General features: G+C 42.2%; 1 pseudogene; it reads right to left on the reverse strand.

The window, feature by feature from the left end:
• Nucleotides 1–126: 126 nt before the first annotated feature.
• Nucleotides 127–4684, reverse strand: LOC114053577 (annotated as a pseudogene).
• Between the last annotated feature and the right edge of the window lie 6341 nt (nt 4685–11025).

Raw genomic sequence — 11025 nt, forward strand, 5'->3', positions numbered from 1 at the left:
TCTAGCCTCAAGCCTGCTCATTATCTCAGATAGTCTACTTTATCTCCACTCTGAGAATGAGGGTCCTCCTCAACCCAATGACTCTCATACTCATCTTCACTGCATTTGCAGCCACACCAAGATTCACTAATAAGTCTCACCTCCTGCTGTAAGAGAGACATCTGATCCCTGAATACTGTCACTCTCTAGAGAGATAAGATGAAGAGAATCCATTCAGGGATCTCTTACTTAAAACAGGATTTTGGTAACAGATGAGGCCAAAGAGAGATAGCCTCTCCTTTCAGTTGACATCTTTTGTGCTTCAAGGGTTATTTTTGACCAGCTTTTTCCCTATACCCCCATGAAAAGTCTTCACTTACCTGAAGTCAAAGCATAATTCCCCCCTTTTCCACCTGAAAAAGAAAAAATGTGTGTGTTTATATGTATGTGTATACATACATACATACATGTTGAGGCTTCAAAGGTTTATTTGTCTGTTTTTACAGCCATTGTATCCAAGACAAGTTCCTAGAATTGTGATCTACCCCTGCCCCAAAATTCTCCCTTCAACTTGTACAGTATCAGAATCCAGCAAGAGTTAATCAACAATATTTATTTAGTACTTATTATTTTAGAAGAAAGGTAAAAATGGCCCCTACCCTCAAGGAATGGCTGGAGGCAACATGCAAATAAATAGGTACATACAACATGTATACAGAGGGGACTGAGAGAGGCCTCTTGCATGAAGTGTCACTTTAACTGAGTCTTGAAGGAAGCCAGAAATGTTAGGAGGGTGGGGAGAGGATGGAGAGCATTCCAAGAATGAAAAAACAGCCAGTGAAAAGGCATAGGAACAGGAGGTGTAATATACATGCATGAGGAACAGAAAGTAGAACTTGCTGGATCCCAGAGTGCTTGGAGGGGAAGAAAATGTAAGAAGATTGGAAAGGTAGTAAGAGATCATATTCTAAAGAGTTTTAAACACCAAGTGGGTGGCTTTATATTGTATCCTGAAGGTAAAAGGGAGCCCCTGGAGTTTATCAAGAAAGACATAGATATGGTCAGATCTATCCTTTGGGAAAATCACTTTGGCACCTATGTAGAAGATGGGTTGGAGTGGGATGAGATTTGAGGCAAGACCAACCAGCTATTGCAATTTTGGGGCAAGAGATTTTAAGGGTCCAAACTAGGATGGTGGACATTTGGTTGAAGAGAAGGAGATATGCAAGAGAAATGTAAAGGTAGAAATCACAAGATTTTTTAAAACATGATTGGATATGTGGTTTGAGAGTGAAAAGTCAAAGAAGAAATTGAGGTTGAGAACCTGAGTGATAGGGAAGGTGGTGCCCTCAACAGTCATAGGGAGATTTGGAAGAGGGTATGGTTTGGAGAGAAACATAATGAGTTCTGATTTGGAACCATTGAGCTTGAAATACCTATTGGACATCAGAGGCATTGGAGTTGGGTTCCTCTATGTGAAGACTGATAACAATGAGTTTCCGATTCTACTAAATAAACTCCTAGTTGCTGAATAAACTCCATTTCCTTTGACCTAAATTGCTACAAATATTTCTGCTCTGAAATGAAGCAGTTACTCCCCTCATCCAGTCTATGGTACCACTAAAGGACATAATCCATTTTTTAAAAAAGTATTCATTTTCTGGTTTGTTCATCTACAATCCTAGAGGCTATTATTCTCAATGTCTTATATGTAGCATAGAGGAATTGATGCAGAAGGGCAGATTAGGCTGAAGAAACTCAGAATTCCTATCCTGCCTCTTTCTTATTATGCCCCTTTCAGTCTTCTCTACCTGAAGCATATTTCTTCCAGATCATAACTCCAGCCACAACTGCAGTGAGGAAGACAACAGTGATAATTCCCACAATAAGCCCAGTGGATGCTGACTGTGGCTCTAAAATAAAAAAGAGAAAGGAAAGACCCTGACTCCTTTCTGGGCTGGGGCCTGACATCCCTAACTCTCTTCTACCTTCCCCAAATAGCTCCAGTCCCCCTCATTGTCAGGTGGAGAGCTTCCCCCAGGCACACTTCACTGTCCTTACCCTATTTCAAGGAGAGCAGCTCAGGCAATCCTTCGTGCTGCACTCCGCAGGTATATTTCTCTTCATTTCCACAGAGCATCCTAAAAGCTGCCCGTTTTTGAAAGGTCCCATCTTCCCTAGTTCTGGTGTCCATGTTCTCTGTGTCCTGGATCTGTTCTTCAAAATCTCTCAGCCAAATTAATTATATTTCTGCAGGCTAAAAGCTCCATGCTCAGCACCTTAGGGTCACTTCCCAGTCAGAGCTAATGTGAAGGGTCACTTGTACAGGAGGGTCTATGAGGCAAGGGTAAGAAGAATGTACAGATTCATTCTTTGTGGAAGTCTTAAGTGCCAGAGCCCCTGCAGTATCACACAGAAAGACAGAGCAATGGGGGAAAGTCGTACAGCCTTGGCCTGGGCTGACACTTAACCAGCCCAGACATCCAGGGGAGTCAAGAGCCAGAGGCTGCTACTACTATAGGTGAGACTGAGAAAGCCTGAGGCCCCATCTCAAGGACACCGAAACTGAGATCTGGTCTTGGCTTCTGAACACATAGCCTGGGTTTGCAGGCTCCGAAAGAGGCAGCAGGTCAGGCCCATTAGAGAGCGCGGGAGGTCTGGGCTGCACCTGTCTGCAGCAGCGTCTTCTTCCCTTTCTCCAGATGTCTCAGCAGCCACCGCACGCAAGTCTCCTACAGATGGACCTTCCATCTCTTCTCGGGACTCCGATCAGCGTCCAGCTTGAGTTTGACGTTTAGAGCCACGTTATCCGATGAGAGTTTGTCCTGTCCTTCTTAGCCGACGTAATGTACGAAAAAAGTGCTGAAGCTCGTGTTGGAGAAAACCTCTCAGCCGTACATGCGATGTAACATGTGAACCCCTAATCCGTGCAATCAGCCCCGCACAAGGGCAGGGTACCTGTCAGGATGGAGAGGGCCACCTCCGCTTTAGGGACCAGCCTAGCAGGATTTGCTGGTGTCCGGCATCCTGCCGGGGCCCCACCCCTCCTCTCTGTTGGAAAAAAGCTTTAGAGCAGCCCCTGCCTTTCCCTCCCTGTACCGTACCTCTTCGGATTGTGGTCCAGGCCACGTTAGACTGGAGGGGTGATCCAGGGTCCTCCTGGTCACTCACCACTGTCATTGCTCTGATTGTAATTGAAGTGCAGATTGTGTGGGCTCATCCCACAGTGCTGTGTGTCTTTTAGGTGTTTCCCGCTCCCAGTAGTCTGGCGTCTCCAGCTCTATTCACTGCGCCCGGGGCTCTGGGCGTTGACTCCTGCTGTCTCTGTGGAAGCGCACGAACTGCTGTTCTTCCATGTAACCTACATTCATGAACCACCGCTCCTCCAACCCCAGTCTGGGCACGGTCACCACGTTGTCGAAATACTTCATGGAGTGGCAGCCTGAAAGAATTGGGGGTATTGGAGGAATCTGCTCAGGCTCAGGATTGGGCTTAGGCCCGGCAGTGACTGTGCACCCCCAAACTCCGGCCCCACACGGCTTCTGCTGCCAATACCGAGGAGTCCCAGAGCAAACTCGTACAGGCTCAAACCAGCCTCCCTGCCCTTCTCTGCCAAGCGACCTCCTGTTCCGGTTCAGGCATCCAGGGACTCCCTGCACAGCTTCCAAAACTGGCTTCCCCAGCATTCCTTCTAGACCTCAGTCTGGTCCAATGATAATAATAAAAAAAATCCACATTTATAAAAATCTTTAAGATTTATAAAGAACTTTCTTCAAAGTCATCTTGTGGGATTCCCAGTTCTCTGCTCCCCCCACCCCCCGTGACTATTAGTTCCCCTCCTATCCCCTCCCCAGAGGTCTCCCTTTCAAATGATTCAGGCCTTAGAACACCCAAACTTCCTTCTCCCCTGTGTCCACCAGTACACACACACACACACACACACACACACACACACACATTTTCCTTTGACCCCCCCTTCCTAACAAGGCTTCATTCTCCTTCTTTCCTCCATTTTAAACTCCTCTTGTCTCTCCCACTTCCCCAGGAATGTTTCTCTTTCTGTATTCTAGCACTCTTCAGTGCCCTGTCACTTTTCATCCCTTTCCCTCAAACTTAGCAAAACCACATCAGAGCTCCCCACAATTATTCCCAACACATCAGGAGGATTCAGGGCACATATGTTTGTTTATTTATTACCACCTACAGTCACCACTACCACTACCAGCCCAGTCATACTGCATTTGAGGATAACAACTCTTTTCCCTAGAGCCTCTTTTTTGAGTTGGGGGATAAGGAACTTTTGGCAGCAGGGACTTATCCCACTCAATAATCTGCTCCTGGTCACTGTACAATCCATTCTCCAGACAGCTGATTAACATTATTCTCCACTCACCTGCCAAGGTCTCAGTCAGGGCCAGGGCCACCAAGAAAAAGAGAATGAGCACATAATGCTCCGTGATGGACACTCACTAAGTGCTGAAACCAACTTAACTGGCCTTATATACAGAGAGATTCTTAGCTTCCTGGCTGGCTGTAGAGAAGCCCTGCCACCCAGTGGCAACTGGGAATACAAAAATGTCATCAGTAGATGGGCAGAATAAAAAGATAATCCCAGAATTTGAGAGTTGAAAGAAAATCAGTAGCCATCAAGTCTAATTCATACCCCAGAGAAGTAGACACTGCAGCATACCTGACAGAAGTTCATCCAGCTTCTGCTCTCCAATTAAGGAGAACCCACCAAGTCCATTGCACTGGTGGACACCTCTAATCATTAGGAAGTTTTCATTGATATCGAGTCTAAATTTGTCTCTTTACAACTTCCATCTATTATTCTTGATACTGCCCTTTTAGTTCAAATTATTCCAATTCCTCTACCACATGGATATACCATAGACCTTCATACCTTACTCCACTTGGTCTGAATTAGGCACCAGGCAAAGGGACTGTTAACCCCTTAATATGTCTCTCTTAATGCAGCCCAAGATTGCATTAGCTCTGGCTGCTAATACTTTGAGAATAAAGGATGAACAACAACAATTTTATTGTCACATATTGAGTTTGCAAAGCCCTGGTCTTTTTTATAAACTGCTTTCCAATCTTGCCTGCAGATCTTGTACTTAGAAAGTTGATTTTTGTGAACCCAAGTGTAACACTTTGAGTTTATCCTTATTGCATTTCTTCTTATTAGATTCAGCCTAAATACTCTAGCCCAGGGGTTCTTAATTTTTTTTTTTTTGGTGATATATCCTTGCCAATACAAAGAATACAATGAATTTCTTCTCAAAATAATGTTTTTAAAAATAGGATTACAAAGAAAATCAATTATATTGAAATACAGTTATCAAAACATACATGAAAAAAGCTCAGTGCCACTCCCCATTAAGAACCTTTGCTTTAACATATCACAAATTTCTTGGATCCTGACTCTTCCATCAAATGTGTTGGCTATTCCCCTCCATTTTTGTGTCATCTGAAAATTTGGTAAGCATGTCTCCTATCACTTTATCTGAGGTATCCAAATCAGCTTGTAAATCAGTAAGAAAATAGGCTAAGACTAGTAGTCTCAATTTATCTTTATCCTATACCTTTTGTATCCAAGTCATAGATATAGATAGATAGATACAGATAGAAAATGTTAAACAGCACAGATACCCAAGACTCTCCACTTTCTCTTGACATTGACTCTTTAAACACTGTTCTTTGTGTCCATTTGACAAGTCTAAATCCATCAAGTGTATTATTGTTTATTCCATATCCATCTTCTCCACAAGGATAACAATTAGAACTGCTCCTGGACCCAGGAGGCTAGGCCTGTGTCCTCTTCCTCTCCAGTAAGGGACTCCTACTCTGGACCAATGCACAAAATGATTGGGTTCAGTCCTGGGAAGATCTATTCTCTAATGACAGGGATTAAACTCTTTCTTACATTCTTTAGCTCATTAATGGGATATTGGGGTTTTTTTAAATGCTTAGCACAGTGCCTGGCACAGAGTAGGTTCTACATAAATATTTCCTCATTTCCTCTCTTCCTCATTAAATTTCCACCCTGGAAAAACTGCTGAAATCTTAGGTTTGGGTTTTTCATTAAGGTTTCCTCAAAGGGCAGTGAAGAAATGGATTCATTTTGCAGTGTAAATCAGGTATGAGACAGGAAATCAAAAGAAATGCTTAACACAAAATGTATTAAATGCACACAAACATGCACATAAAATGAGATACAGTAACTTCTAACTATTGCTATATCCTGCAAGGAGATTGAGACAAACATTAGAATATGAAGCAGTTTTCAAACAGTTGAACAAGAATTTTACCTTGGCTCTTCACTGTCCCCTTCATGGTACAAGTCTTCTGGGAAATTCTGCCAGGAGTTGAGATGGCCCTCTGGTCAGTGCTATCCTCTTCCATGAAAAAAAAATTCTCCCTGATGCCATTCAGCTCTGACCAAGAGACCCAGAATCTCCAACTTCTCAAACTCTCAAGGTTGCCTGCAAGACTAGGTAGGTCCTTCTCAGAATCTCTGAATTTACCCAGGAAAGGAAAACTAAATGGAAAACAAAATGACCAGTAGTCACAAAGGTCAGTCTCTGATAACCCATCTGAACATTTGCTCTAGAGGTAGCTTGGGAGAAGCTACCCTTCCTGACATGATGGAGGGAAGGGAAGCCAACTTCTCTCCAACCCCTCCATAGATAGATTGACAGAATCATGGAATTTGAGAATTCAAAGGAATTTTAATAATTATCTAATCCAACCCATATGAAATATGAGTTCCTATTACACAACAACTATACTACATAACAATTATACTGTATAACCTAACTATATCTGACAAGATCTAGAGCTAAGGAGAAATCAATAAGGATGAGGATTTCTTTTCTAAAAATCCACTTAGTAAGCAGCTCTTCCTATTCAATGGCCAGTAAGGGGATTGCTTCATCATCCCCAAAAAGTCTGAGTCCTTCAGTGCGGTGTTACGTGTGGCAGACAGGAATTTCATCATTCCCAAAGTGTCCAAGCATTGATCCAATGTATTTGGTCATCCAGAAGCAGGTGGGGGAACTCTGTTCATGCCCTGTTACAGTAGCATGAGATACTTTGCTAAAATCTAGGTAAACTGCTTCTACCTCACTCCCTTCATGTATCAGTTGAGCAATCCTGTCAAAAAAAAAAAAAGGAAATGCAATTAGACTGGCATGACCAGTTTGTGATGATGCCAGGCTGGCTTTTTTGAAATGACCACTTTCCTTTCTGGATGTTCATTATTTCTTTGACAATCTATGCAGAGGGCCTATCCGTTTTTGATATTTTTTTCTACCAATATTTTTTAAAAATAGCAACTTTCCTTTCCTTAGTTCCCCTAAGCAGATCCTACTCATTCTGAGCTTTAGCACTCCTACCATTTTATATTGGACTGCACCTTATTCTTCTTTTCAACCTCCCACTTTCTTATACCCTTCTCCCCTATTCTCCTGTAGGGTAAGATAGATTTCTATAACCAATTGAGTGTGTATATTATTCCCTTCTTAAGCCAAATTTAATGAGAATAAGATTCACTCATTCCCTCTCACCCTTCCCCACTTCCTCTCCACTGTAAAAGGTTTCTCTTGTCTGTCTACCTCTCCCTTTCTCCTTCTCTCAGTGTAATCCTCTCTCAACCCTTAATTTTACTTATTTATTATTTAATATTTATTTTTTAGGTATCACCCCTTCATCTTCAGCTCACCCTGTGCCATCTATCTATCTATCTATACATACAAACATATAATTATTTTCCTTCCCACTACCCTAATACTGACAAAGGACTCAGGAATTACAAATATCATCTTTCCATGTAGGAATGTAAACAGTTCAAGTTTAATAAGTCCCTTATGATTTCTCTTTCCTGTTTACCTTTTCATGCTTCTCTTGAGCCTTGTATTTGAAAGCCAAATTTTCTTTTTTTTTCTTTTTTTTGAAAGTCAATTTTTGTATTCAGCTCTGATCTTTTCATCAAGAATGATTGAAAGTCCTCTATTTCACTAAATATCCATTTTCCCCCCAAAGGATTATACTCAGTTTTGCTGGGTAGGTGATTCTTGGTTGTAATCCTATCTCCTTTGACCTCCAGATATTATATTCCATGCCCTGTGGTCCCTTAATGTAGAAGCTGCGAAATCTTGTGTTATCCTGATTCTATTTCCGTAATACTTGAATTGTTTCTTTCTGGCTGCTTGCAATATTTTCTCCTTGACCTGAGAACTCTGGAATTTAGCTATAATATTTCTAGGAATTTTCCTTTGAGAATCTCTTTCAGGAGGTGATCAGTGGATTCTTTTCATTTCTATTTTACCCTCTGCTTCTAAATATCAGGGCAGTTTTCCTTGATAATTTCTTGAAAGATAATGTCTAGGGTCTGTTTTTTTTTTTATCATGCCTTTCAAGTAGTCCAATATTTTAAAATTATCTCTCCTGGATCTATTTTCCAGTTCGGTTGTTTTTCCAATGAGATATTTCACATTGTCTTTTATTTTTCAAAATTCTTTTGGTTTTGTTTTACAATGTCTTGATTTCTCATAAAGTCACTAGCTTCCATTTGCTCCATTCTAATTTTTTTTATGAGGCAATTTGGGTAAGTGACTTGCCCAAAGTCACACAGCTAGTGAGTGTTATATGTCTGAGGCTGAGTTTGAATTTAGGTCTTCCTGACTCCAGGACTGGTGTTCTATCCACTGTGCCACCTAGATGCCCCACTCCACTCTAATTTTTAAGGAAGTATTTTCCTCAGTGAGCATTTGGACTTCTTTTTCCATTTGGCCAATTCTGCTTTTGCAGGCATTCTTCTAATTGACTTTTTGAACCTCTTTTGTCATTTGGATTAGGCTATTTTTTAAGGTGTTATTTTCTTAAGTATTTTTTTGGATCTCCTTTAGCAAGCTGTTGACTTGTTTTTCATGATTTTCTTGCATCACTCTCATTTCTCTTCCCAGTTTTTCCTCTACTTCTCTTACTTGCTTCTCAAAATCCTTTTTGAGCTCTTCCATGACCTAGGACTGATTCATAAGTTTTCAGTTCTTCCAAGGTGGTATGATCAAGGACAAGGTACTGGCCTGTACTCTGGTCTATGAGTGACCACAAGCACTGTTTTCTTCCATGGAACTGTGAGGTGGATTCCTTTTCCACCACCACCACAAGTTGTACCATGCCAGTGCTCCTCCTCACCCGAGGACTGCCACCCAGAACTGTGACCGAGATCCAAGCATGGGTAAAGCAAAAGAACGCTGCCTCAGCACCAGCAAAGAGATCCCTGCAATCCCTTTCTGATCAGCCACTTGATTCCCCCTCCATCTCTGGGCGGAGAGCTCTGGAAGCAGTCACTACCCTTGGGCTGTGCCAGGACCGGGGCCAGACCAAGCTCCTCTCTCACCATGGTCCAGACCTTTCCTACTGACCTTCTAAGTTGTCTTTGGTGTTTGTGAGTTGAGAAGTCTGGAAAATGCATTTTCCATTGTTTCCAAGTTATTTCAATTTTTCTGAAGTTAAAGTTTTTTGTAATCCAGATTATTTTAATTATACTACACAAAATGAATGATGTTGAGAAATATAACAGATGATACAACAGATGTTTTAGTACATTTAACTTTAATGCAAAGATTAACTTCATGTTTACACAGGACAAGTTCAAGCAGCAAGGACTGGAAAAGACAGTCTATGTATGTCAAGAGCCAATGCTGATTGAGAGTGAGGTGATTGGACTGAATTCATTGTCAGTGAGAGCAATTTTCTTTGTTAGCCTCAATTTTGGTGATCAATCGGAAATTCACTTTTATATTTAAAAGTTGGATTTATCTATGTCAGAGTTCTACTGGATAGCATCCAATAAATTTGGTAATCACCTCCCTTCCTACAATCCCTCCTTTCCCAAAGAAAAGAGTCTTACACTCTTCCTTCCCAGGGTAGACACATCCCTCCACTTAGTTTGGAAAGTCATATACATCTAAAATCAGTGGTCTAGAATTAGGGGTGATTCATAAAGGGAAGAGAGAGGAGAAGCATCTTAGGAGGACTAGTGAGTGGAAAAGAATGCTTCTCTATAGGTTCCTCCTTCCTCTTCCCCAGCTGATTTTCCATCCCCTGATGTACTGTCCTAGTATTGGTTGGCTCTAGACATTATCTCAGGATTCAGTGTTATCCCTGTACTGCCTCTAGGCCCAACTCACCACTATACCAGTCCATATTCTCTGTACCTCCTTTCAAAGGTTGATGCCCTTGTTCACTATCTCCACCTCCTTTCCAAAACTCCCTAAAACTATGTAGTATCCTCTCACCTCAGTCACTCACCCTACAGTATCAGTTTCCCTGGGCTTGACCATACCCCAGCCTTTTGGTCTCCTTTAGACACTCCACATCTATTCATTATTTTTAAAAAATTATTTAATTTTTTAATATCGTGTACATTCCCATTGCATCCCTCCTCCTCCCCCTTCCCAGAAAGTTATCCCTTACATTAAAGAAGAAAAAAGAAGAAAAAAACCCTTCAGCAAATTTGATTGCCATATAGAACAAGTCTGATAATATTTACTGTTCTACAGACCTATTTGCCCACCTCTGCCGAAAAGCAAAAGGTGTCTTTTGTATCTTCTTGGGGGCTAAGCTTGAGAACTATAATTTAGCAGTATCAGGTTAAAACCTCGCAGTAGCTGCCATCAAAGTGTTTCCGGGGTGGGATAGACAGAGGTGACCAACACAAGAATAAAGTTAGATTTTCAGTAAAAGAATTTCCGATTATTTGACTTAAAGGTTTTGGGCGTCCACTTGCGGGAGACTCGGGCAGGGGAATCCTCGGTTTGGGGACTCGGCACTGGGAAGCTAAAGTGAAACCTCAGGCTCTGGGGCTGGGGACTGAGGCAGAAAGGAAAGGAATAAAGAGGAGTGGAGACCCAGAGCAGACGCTGGAGACACACTTGGACGCTGCTCAACACCTGGACGGTGCGGCGAGCTCCGCTCCAGCTGCAGCCCCGGAGTCCGCGCTGCAAGCAGGCAAGTGCTCGCAGGGGCAGCCCGGTGGAG

The sequence above is a fragment of the Vombatus ursinus genome, unplaced genomic scaffold, assembly GCF_900497805.2.
Source record: "Vombatus ursinus unplaced genomic scaffold, bare-nosed wombat genome assembly UNPS02014811.1, whole genome shotgun sequence".
Classification (NCBI taxonomy): Eukaryota; Metazoa; Chordata; class Mammalia; order Diprotodontia; family Vombatidae; genus Vombatus; species Vombatus ursinus.